At 37.2% G+C, this 10,430-nt stretch overlaps 1 long non-coding RNA gene across 1 annotated transcript; it reads right to left on the reverse strand.

Annotated features, from left to right (window-relative positions):
- Nucleotides 1-430: 430 nt before the first annotated feature.
- On the reverse strand, nt 431-1,027 carry LOC106921718 (uncharacterized). Its single transcript, XR_001419049.2, has 2 exons — nt 606-1,027; nt 431-512 (listed from the first exon to the last, which is right to left on the reverse strand). It is a non-coding gene; the product is annotated as an uncharacterized LOC106921718 (long non-coding RNA).
- Nucleotides 1,028-10,430: the final 9,403 nt, after the last annotated feature.

Raw genomic sequence — 10,430 nt, forward strand, 5'->3', positions numbered from 1 at the left:
TCAAAATAAAACAGAATTCTAGCAAAATGACTTTTGACCCAGTTATTCCCCTCCCCCATATTGAAAGTTTTAGACCCATGTAAATTTGCTGATGTAACTCCTCCTCGCATAGACCCCACCCCCAACTGCTTTCATCTTCCTACTCCCTGGCAGATGCCCCAGCCCACTTTTATTAGTTTCTATTTGAGCCAATAGAGATACAGGGGTTGGATTCCTGTTTTTCTGCTTTAAATATTTTTCAGAGGTCCCGTCATTCTACTTGTTGCATTTGGAGGGGAAGAACCACTTTGCTCTGACAGAAAAAAAAAAGTTCGCATTAAAAGAGAAAAGCCTCAAGAGAAGACAGCCTCATCAGAGACTACAGATGGACTGTCATGTTGGTATTCAATTTTCGAACCCACATGCAAGAACACAACCAGAAGAGTCAGAGTAGTGAACAATAATGAGTTTATTGAATCCAGGGGAAAAGGGGAGAGGGAATGGATGCTGGAGCGGATGACCGGGTCGTCTTACTGTCAACGAGAGGCACATGGTTAGAGAAGGAAGGTGAGTATTTTCCAGGAGTGAAAAATACTCAAGGTAAGCGATACCTTCATATCGCTTACCTTGATATGAAGGTAAAGCGAGCAGAGCGCTGGAGGATGGAGCTTCGTTGGAGAGCGGACAGGTTTTACGGCGGAACGAGCGGAGTCCGACTTGGTCCAGTTGTTCCTTTTCTCCAGACTGGGTTTGGGCTAGGACTGACAGGTCTTTAGGCGTTCCGAAGGGGAATCCACTGGAGACGGACCGAAGACGGGGGCAAAGGCGAACACACGGGGAGTGGCGTCCGACCGGTAACACCAGCAGCGTCGAGGGAGGACACACGAGGAAGGTAACTCACAGACAGCACGGATCACAGGCTCACTCTGAGGTCAGAGCAGACAGCACTCACGGAACGAGGAGGTAACAGGATCACCTGACGAGTAGGACAACAAGAAATTAGCAAGGAGCAGGTAACAGAGGGCCTTTCTCTGGAACGATAGGTAAGCTAACACTCAGGCGATGAGAAGTCGTTCGGCCACTGCTTATATCCACAATCCACGCCCTCCAAACGAGCTACAGGTGCGTCCACGGGGTTGCCCCTGCAGCTTCTCAGGGGCTCTGCATCTGGCGCCATCGAGTGGATGCCCAGAATAATTACGGTGCTCCAAACAAAAATAAAACTCAAACCCAAAAGAAACAAAGAAAAAGACTAATAAAACCAAAACAGAAACACAGATCCTGACATGGACAAACCATCGCAAGACCTTGCTCCATGGCTGATGCTTCATCCTCTACACTCCTGGATAGAAATCTGGTCTTACCTCCATCAGCAGCGTTCAAATCCTCGGTTCAGCACGAGATTCCCACGTTCCAGGACTCCGAACATGCTCCGCCTGATTCCTCCGGATCACACTCTGCTGAGGGTCCTTCATCCCGTGTGGGAAAAATTAACACCACCCCGTGTTGTCCAGTGGGACCTCCCTTCTCTGTCAGACTCCAAGCTCGGTCTATTAAATTCCAGTCCATAAATTGGATGCTTCCCAGAAGTCCACCTTTTTTTGTGCAAGAGAAAACCTGAAGACAAAAGGCAGCAGGTTGTGAAGTGAGGTGGAGAAGCTAGTTTGCTAACATCCAACTCAACTGCTTGAAGATCCAAAAACAATCAGATGGGAATCCCACCACCAGACCCTGCTCTATGCATCACCCCAAGAAGTAAATCATTACAGTTGGACAAAGTTTCCTCTCTAACTTTTTTGCTTCATTCATATAAATTTAATCAAATAAAGAACTTTTATCTCCACCTCCAAGCCTGGATCCACTCTGTCACTTCATCCCAGTCAAGGCTGATGAAGAAATTAAGGTCAAGGAAATTACAGTCACTATGTACTCAATAGTTAAGCATTTAATAAATCATGTTAATTGTGTTAAGAAAATAAATTTAAAATAAGCTAGTTTTAAAACTTAACATGTCTTGATTCAAATACCCTAATTGTGGTTTTAAAATCAGTAATCTATTCTGGCTTTTTGACCTTTATGTTACATGTAGTTTACAGCAGATGATTTGCTAGGATTGTTTGAATTGCCTTTTGTGTGTGTGGGAAAACAATACAGTAGAAGTTCTAGTTTTTCACATTCATCTGTGAAAAGCCGTAAACACGGCAGGGGTTTCTGTCTTGAGAGAGGGTCAGAGGTAGCTCCTGGATTGGATGAGCAAAGATACGCCTTATTTGAATAAATTAAAGATAAGAATAAGCCTTCACTATAAAACTTTCTACACAGAAGTAACAAATTAGATTTGCTCTTGCAATTCTCCAAAGACGTCTTTGCTTTTTTTTCTTTCTTTCTTCTTCTTTCCATTTATGTCAGGTAAATGAATGTATGTATCTGTTGTTCTGCAGTTTCTGTTGTAATTTTATGCGTTGTCTTCTATTGGGTTAAACTCTGTAATTCTGACGTCAACACACATTGTTGTTTTCCTTGTGGCTACACGCGGCCCGCCGAGAGGACCTGGGATCCAAGAGGAAAAGAGAGCCAGCCTTTTTCCAAAATTAACTAATTTAGATACTCTTCCTTAACAATTGTTATATTAATTTCAAATAATAATAAAAAAAACAGAATAATTTATTTTATAAACAAAAATGTATCTGTGTTTAACTTCCTCACCATTTCTTTCTCTGTGCTGCTTTCAGCTGGTATCTTATGAACCATCCTCCATTCTGTCACTTCAACCAACCAACTTTGCTCATAATGCTCCAGTAGCTTATATAGTAGCGTTCCCCGTTTTAGACTCATGGTTGCTAAAAACCTTACCAGACTGACTGATTTTAGTGACATAGTGGGTGTAAAATATTTAATAAAATGTTGGCTGGCTTTATTTTCATTCTTATATTTAACTTTATGACACACAAAACTACAAATAAATCGTCCTTATTGTCTCCAGATGGATTATGGGTAAAGCTTGTCACCAACGTCATCATCAGTCACTTGGCAACAAATGGCAAACTAGCTAGAGCATTTCTACGGACTACGTTAACATGTTTTGAATTTGTGTTGTTTCATCGTTAGTGACCAGTAGCCTGATGTTTCTGTTCTACTCTTGGTTTGTTGTACTTCATATCAGATGGACTTCAAAATGACATAGTCGCTCTCTCTGGTGATGAAACTTGTTAGTGTAATCTGGTTGTATTTCTCTTTTGTATAACACAAAACGTCTTTTTTGTTTGGTTATTTGTATTGTTCCTTATCTAACTGAAACAACTCTCATTGTTTTAACCGTGTTACTTTAAGATCGGAAGCCCCTCCTTTTCTTCTTCTGTGGTATTGTCTTTACATTTTATTCAACCCTTAGACTGAGAAGCATAGACATAATATAAGCATAGACGCCTCATGGACCGCTCTCGCCTATTGACCCTGACGAGATTTAGGGTGGCCATCTTGGAGCGGTACACCACTCCACTCAGCATTATGTGTTTAGCAGGCACAATGACGTATCAGCGCATTTAATCGATTATAACACACTTGTTTTGTTAATGGAAACCATATTCAAACATCTATAAATGCAACATTTATAAACAATTGTATTTTTTAAGTATGTTTTTAATACATAGTTCATCATATTTAAATAAGCTTAGTGGCTATAACAATAGAATAGGAATGGAATATTCTGATATCGATGTATGAAGAGCATATTACAAAGCACACACCCGTTCATAATTTATTTAATAAATAATTTAGTAATATCAATACATATTTATATAACTATTAAATAAACTATATTTATATAACTAATAAAGATTAATAATGGCACAGATAAATAATGATTAATACTGAATGATATATATATATATATATATATATATATATATATACACACACACTGTCGAGAAAAAGTCGAGCTCAGCCCACTTCCCCATGCTGGAGATTTTAGTTTAATAATAACAATAAATAAAGTTATCTTTAAAGCTGATTACACAGGTGACATCAAGACCCAACAGTAGAGTCAGACGGTAATAAAATTAATCTGGTTGTGTGTGTTGTTATAGTGTCCGGCAAACTTTGCTTTAATTCTATTTTTTCTATTTAATCATAAAAAAATCATAATCAGGCAGAAAGAGAGTCATGGAACAGGAAAAGCAGGTTTCCTGAAAAAAGAGGAAGTTTCCAGCCTGCAATGATTAAAAATAGTTCAGACTGCTCATTTTGAGCATTAAAGGTTTAAAGGATAAAATCTAAACATTTTGAGGAATTGGATAAAACCCAGAGTAAAATACTTGAATTAATAATGATAACTTATAATTAAACCAATAATTAATATTGGTTTAACCAGTGGTTGATGTTGGTTTGATTATAATAATATTTAACCCTTACTCTTATACTTATGGAAGTACTTAAAGGTGAAAGAAGTAACTGTAACATGGTGTCAAATAATTAGAATAATAGATTATTCCTGGTTTCTTTTCAGAAATGTCTGTAATAACTCACATCATGATTATAATAAGAGTAACTAATAAGTAATGGTTATTATAAAATTATAAATGAATGCTAAATCAGAGAAACTAAAAGGTCATAAATGTGATTTTGACATTGAACTTGAAATGGTGTAAAATGTGTAACTGTAACTAAAGGTCACTGATGTTGTGTTGGAGGTAGATGGTAGGTGAAAGGTCAGGGGAAAAGAGGAAACGAAAGGAGAGCAGAGGTGACCAAGACATTAGGTCATTAGAACAGACATCATGTCTCCAAGATGGTGATGAATATGAGATCATCTGTCCAAGCAGAAACAGGAAGTGAGATTTTTGAGATGCATGAAGGAAACAGGTGCAGAGGGCAAACAGAGAACTTCAGAAAGTTCAGTTCTAAAAAACAAGGGAGTTCATCTGAAGGTTGAGGCCAACCAAAAGGCAGTTGACATCAAGGAAAAACGCACGTGAGGAAAGAAAGTGTGTGGCTGCTGATAAGAATAAAAAGACACCAGACAGGAGGATCGGGGTTCTTTGTTCCGCAGCGTTCGAGTCGAGCACACAAGGAGATGCAGAATCAAGGGAGGGCTGCGTGATGATACCCCGGGACGATGAGACTGTTTGCTGCACCAGGAAGGAACAAGATCCGTTTACCCACAACCCGGGACTCTGACTCGACTGCGGCCCCACGCTCAACCCAAAGGATTACAACAATGCTGCAGTGGACATGGGGAATAGACAAAGATCGTATTTGGATAAAGAACTGAGTTCGTTGAGGATTCTCACCAGTTCAACTTTGGATTTATTCTGAAAGGATTCTGCCAAGACAAAGACAGGACTCCATCCATGGACGTTAAAGTTTTCTGCTGCCAAGATCGTCTCTGCATCTGGGTTTGAGTAATACTGCCTCCCCCCAAAAGCCTCTATTTAGTTCATGACACAGTGTAGGGTTAGAAGTAGGAGTAATTTCTGATGATTCTTTAAAGTTTTTATTTTCTTAAATTTTTATTGAAATGATGTATGTCTTTTCCCTTGCTAAAGCTTGCTAATAAAATTACTAAAGTCTAATTTGATGTGGTGGACAGTTAAGTTAATTGAGTCGTCTAGATTTAATTCCTCTGATTATTGTAAAACCAGTGTTAGTGGTCCTAGTGAATTAGGGTGGCTTCGTAAGTTCCTTAGTTCAGATAAATAATGTCCCTGGGACTTATTCCTAGTCGCTAAAATGATCTAAGCCGGAAACAAGTGCACGTTAATTACTGGGAAGGAGCTACCGTTAACAGATGTCGTTTATGATTTCGGACACCGGCGGGGCTACTCCGATGTCTGAATCATGAACTGAAGCGGGGCATAACGTCTGGATGAAGGTAGTCAGAGCTTAGACGAATCCTTCTCGCGCCCAGCTTAAACAAAAAGTCCTCTAAATTCTTATTAGCGGTAATACCCAGGAATTAGAGTCTTTTCGGACCCGTGAGACGGAGAGCTGGTCAGTAGTCAGTCTGCTAGAGTTGGGAGTTGGGCTAGAGTTGGGAGGAGTTAAGGGCGTGGCTGAACACTGAGAATTAACAACACACACACACACACACACACACACACACACGTTTATATATATATATATATATATATATATATATATATATATATATATATATATATATATATATATATATATATATATATATATATTTCAGTGTTAATCATTATTTATTTGTGCCATTATTGATATGTTTTTCAGCCGACGAGTCCAAAATCCGATGTGAGATTCATCCGTGCTGCAGTGAATCTGTCTCTCTTTAAAGATATCTCCCTCTTCTTCCTCACATCGTGTCTTTAGGAAATTTTCAAAACAAAAACGGAAGATTTAGGATGTATCTTACTTTTGACAGAGTGAAAGAATATAAATAATAGTCTTTACCACCTGTGTAAACTTTGCCGGTGAATGTTATAACACATAATATAAGTTTTATTATATGTGTTATATTGTTTCATTTCTAATGTAGGCTCTTGTGTCAGATAATCTAAGTCAGTGTTGGAGAATAATTAATTTTTTTAGATTTACGGAATCTCATAGCGGGGCTGAACCCGTATTACACCAAGCACTGTAGCTAATATTAGCTGGTATCTCGCCATACAGTAAAGTAATATTCTAATCACAATATATACACAATAATATGTCCATCTTACTTGTGAAATGTTGTCTGTGCAGCCCTCACAACAATAATCCATAGATCCGAACAACAATATCCCTCAGTGCTGAGGCATCTTCTGCTGTTTTGATTGAGCAAAGTAGGAGGGTATACCGCTCCAAGATGGACGCCGTATTTCCTGCGCCGGAGCGGTCCAAGAGGGGTCTATGCTCATATTATGTCTATGCTGAGAAGGACCTCGCTGCAGCAAACAGAAAGGGGCGGGGACGGACCACTATCAGTCTCTTACCTTATTTGGAAATGGGGCCATTGCAATCCGGAAGTGAAGGGGGCGCTAGTTCCTATACTTCCGTTTTTATTTTCTTTTGAAATCTGTGATATATTTTCACCTTTAGGAAGGAGTTTCACTCTCAGAATGTATTTGAACTTCTCTCTTTTATTTACTTCACGGCAGCTCACAGTTTTTAGCAAATTCTGTAGCTTTCGTTGTACTTCTAAATCTGCTCCTTAGTCGCATCTTTTCGGGCCTGCTACTCCCTCTAGTGGCCTGGGGGTGGTAACACAACCAATATAATTACATTACTAAATCAGAATACCACAAAGTCTATTATTTACAATTAATTCTGGCATTACTGGCACCGTAAAAGATAAATTCCCTCACAAAAGAACATACCTTTTCATTTTCTTAAGGAAGTAGAGCTCATTAAATGAGATAAACAAGAACTGAAAGTGATTTCAGTTTCACTTGATGGCCAACCTGTTCAAACTTTGGCAAATTTTAAATACCTTGAGTCATTCTGAAACCAAAAACAACTCTGTCTCAACTGTTTCCTGAAAGAACATGGAAGATGGCAGGAATACTTTAGCAGGGAGCATCCATCCTCATTTTTCATTAGTTTGAACCTCTGAGCTCATGAAGGTGTTACTGTGTTCCTCTGGCAACTAAGAACATCTATTAGGTGTCATTTATTGACAGTGCAATAATTATTCTTAACCAAACTAAATAATATTTACCTATAGCGTGCTAAGTATTTTGCTCTATTCACCAATTGTTGATAATCAATCATATCAACCAATCAATCATATCTTTATTCCAGACACTATAAGGTCCATAGAAAAAAGGTAAAAACAAGCAAAATAAGAGAAAAGTAAAAATAACCATGACATGATATTATTCACCGAGTCACAAATAAATTATGACGGCAATAATTCCATAATCTTGAAGAGAATCTCACAGGACTAAAAGCAAGATTTACTAAAATTGTCAATAAATGATAAAATAAATCTAGCAACAGGAAAGAAACTAAAGTGGACATAGCAATAAACCAAGCGAGGATAGTACTAATCAGATGAAAATGGAAATGAATGAACAACAAAATGCAAGAATAAACTAAGAAAAAACTAAAGTAAATACAGAGGAATAAACTGGTATGGCAATACCTTTCGAGCAATAATTAATACAGAGGCAAGAATAAACAGACACTATGTCCAGATAAAAGGTAAAATAATATTGTTGAAGTGCCATGGGTTTGTTGACACCATATCTGATACTGAGAATAACTATATCTTACAGACCATAACAGTAAATAACTTATAACTTATTTATGTTTTTAATAAGATTTGATATATTTATTTCTTCAATATTACTTTTCATGTCAGTGTTAATGTCATGAGGCTGATGACTCCATGATACTTTCAATTTGACTCAATAGAATTTGATTAAGAACCAGATTTGTTCTTTGTAATTTCTGTCCAGTAAAACTATTAATCTATAAATCAATAGACAGATCTATATAAAGATATAATCCATGTTTCTGTCTCATATTTGTATGGCATTAAAAGGAACTTTTGTTTTTCCACTGAAAGCTCTGGTTTGCACAGTAAATGCCATTTGGGTGAAATTTTATGGATGATACTCTGATGTCCCATTCTCCTGAAGGCAGCACAGAGCTGCACCACCAGAAACCGACAGAAACACTGAATAGAAGAAGAGCTATGATTAATGTTACAGAGCTCAGTCAGTTTGCAAATAGATCAAAGTTTAAACTGGCATGTTGTACATCATTTATATGGTCATTTTGTGGAATATTTAACAACTAGAAAATGAGAAAGAACAAGAATATTTTTTGCACTCTGATTGGCTGCTGTTGGCCTAAAAATTTTAAGTTGATTGTTCATAAAATTTTTCATAGACACCTGTGAAAATAATTTCTATTCCCATGACTTTTTTGTTCACTGGGAAATTATTTTTGATGATAAAAATAACAAGCATAAAAATCAAAACATCTACAATAGTGATAGTAATATTATTAATAAAATAATAGTCAGTGCAAAGTAGTCTACAAATTCTTTGTAGCGCCAGGGGGCGCTGGCCCGAAAAAAAGTTGAGAAACACTGATTTCGTTGGTAATGTTGCATGTTCTAAATTACTTGCAAAAACATTGACTGAAAGGACTCTTATTTAATGTTGAGGGATTTTTGGCTGTAAGACAAACCTTTAGGGCACAGACATTTTACATTTTGTTTTGAGTTGAAATGTACTGAAGTCTTATTTAAGTTTGAGTGTTTAGCTTGTTAATTGTATTGTTAGAAGCAATTGTTTGCACTATTCAAAGACACTGTTTATTAAACTGTGGCAATAGCAACGCTACAGTTAATTTCTATCATAGCTATAAGTTTCAGGCTCAGGATTTTTTTTTTTTTTTACTTTAAGCCCTGTTGCTGTTAGACCTACCGATTTTAACTTGAATGTTCATTGCATTTTTTGTAAACACCTGTGAAAATAATTTCTATTCTCATGAACTTTTGTTCTCTGGGAAATTATTTTTGATGATAAATACACAAACAAGCATAAAAATCAAAACATCTACAATAGGGATAGTAATATTAATGATAAAATAATGGTCAGTGCAAAGTAGCCTGCAATTTCTTTTCTGGGGGGTCGGTGAGGGACCTGGATAAGGGCTAGAGGGGCGATGGCCCAAAAAAGGTTGAGAAACACTCTGAAAATAAGATTTAGAGCTGCAACTTCACGGATAGTCCACTTTTCAGATCTTTGAAATGAAATGAAATGAAATGAAATTTTATTCGAACATGATAGAAATATAAAAATAAAATAGTGCACAGTAACAAGAAGTGCATAAAAAAGAAGAGAAAATACAGGTTTTTTGTTTCAGTTAACATGCTCAAAATGGGGTAGGAAGAAGTGAGAACTTATAAACTCCTACCCCCTAAACACTTGAAACTTTAGAGTCCTCAGTCTTTCGCTGAGTTAAAGCTTTTTTGGCTTTTTGATCTCTTTGAAACATAAGATATAGAACTGATAAAGTTTTAAACAGCCAGATCTAGTGCTTCTCAGCAGTTCTGAGATGTCCCACAACTAATATGGCTGAAAATTGGATGTAGAGCTCCGAACTCACACATAGTCCATTTTTCACTTCTTTCGCTAAGATAAAGCTTTTTTAGCTTCTTCCCTTTTCCTCTCTTGAAACATAAGATTAAGACCCAATTAAGGTTTGAAACAGGCAGATCTACTGCTTCTCAACATTTCGGAGCTGTCCAACATCTTATAAAACTGAAATTAATACGTAGAGCTGCGAAATCACAGATAGTCCATTTTTCACTTATTTCGCTGACATAAAGCTTTTTTGGCTTCTTCCCTTTTGCTCTCTTGAAACAAAAGATTAAAACCTAAATAAGGTTTCAAACTGGCAGATTCTCGGCTTCTCTGCATTTTGGAGCTGTCCAACATATAATAACCCTGAAAGTAAGATGTACACTCTAAAAAAAGATGTGTTAAAAA

Source organism: Poecilia mexicana, unplaced genomic scaffold (genome assembly GCF_051168715.1).
Source record: "Poecilia mexicana isolate PSO_F unplaced genomic scaffold, ASM5116871v1 scaffold_6, whole genome shotgun sequence".
Lineage (NCBI taxonomy): Eukaryota > Metazoa > Chordata > Actinopteri > Cyprinodontiformes > Poeciliidae > Poecilia > Poecilia mexicana.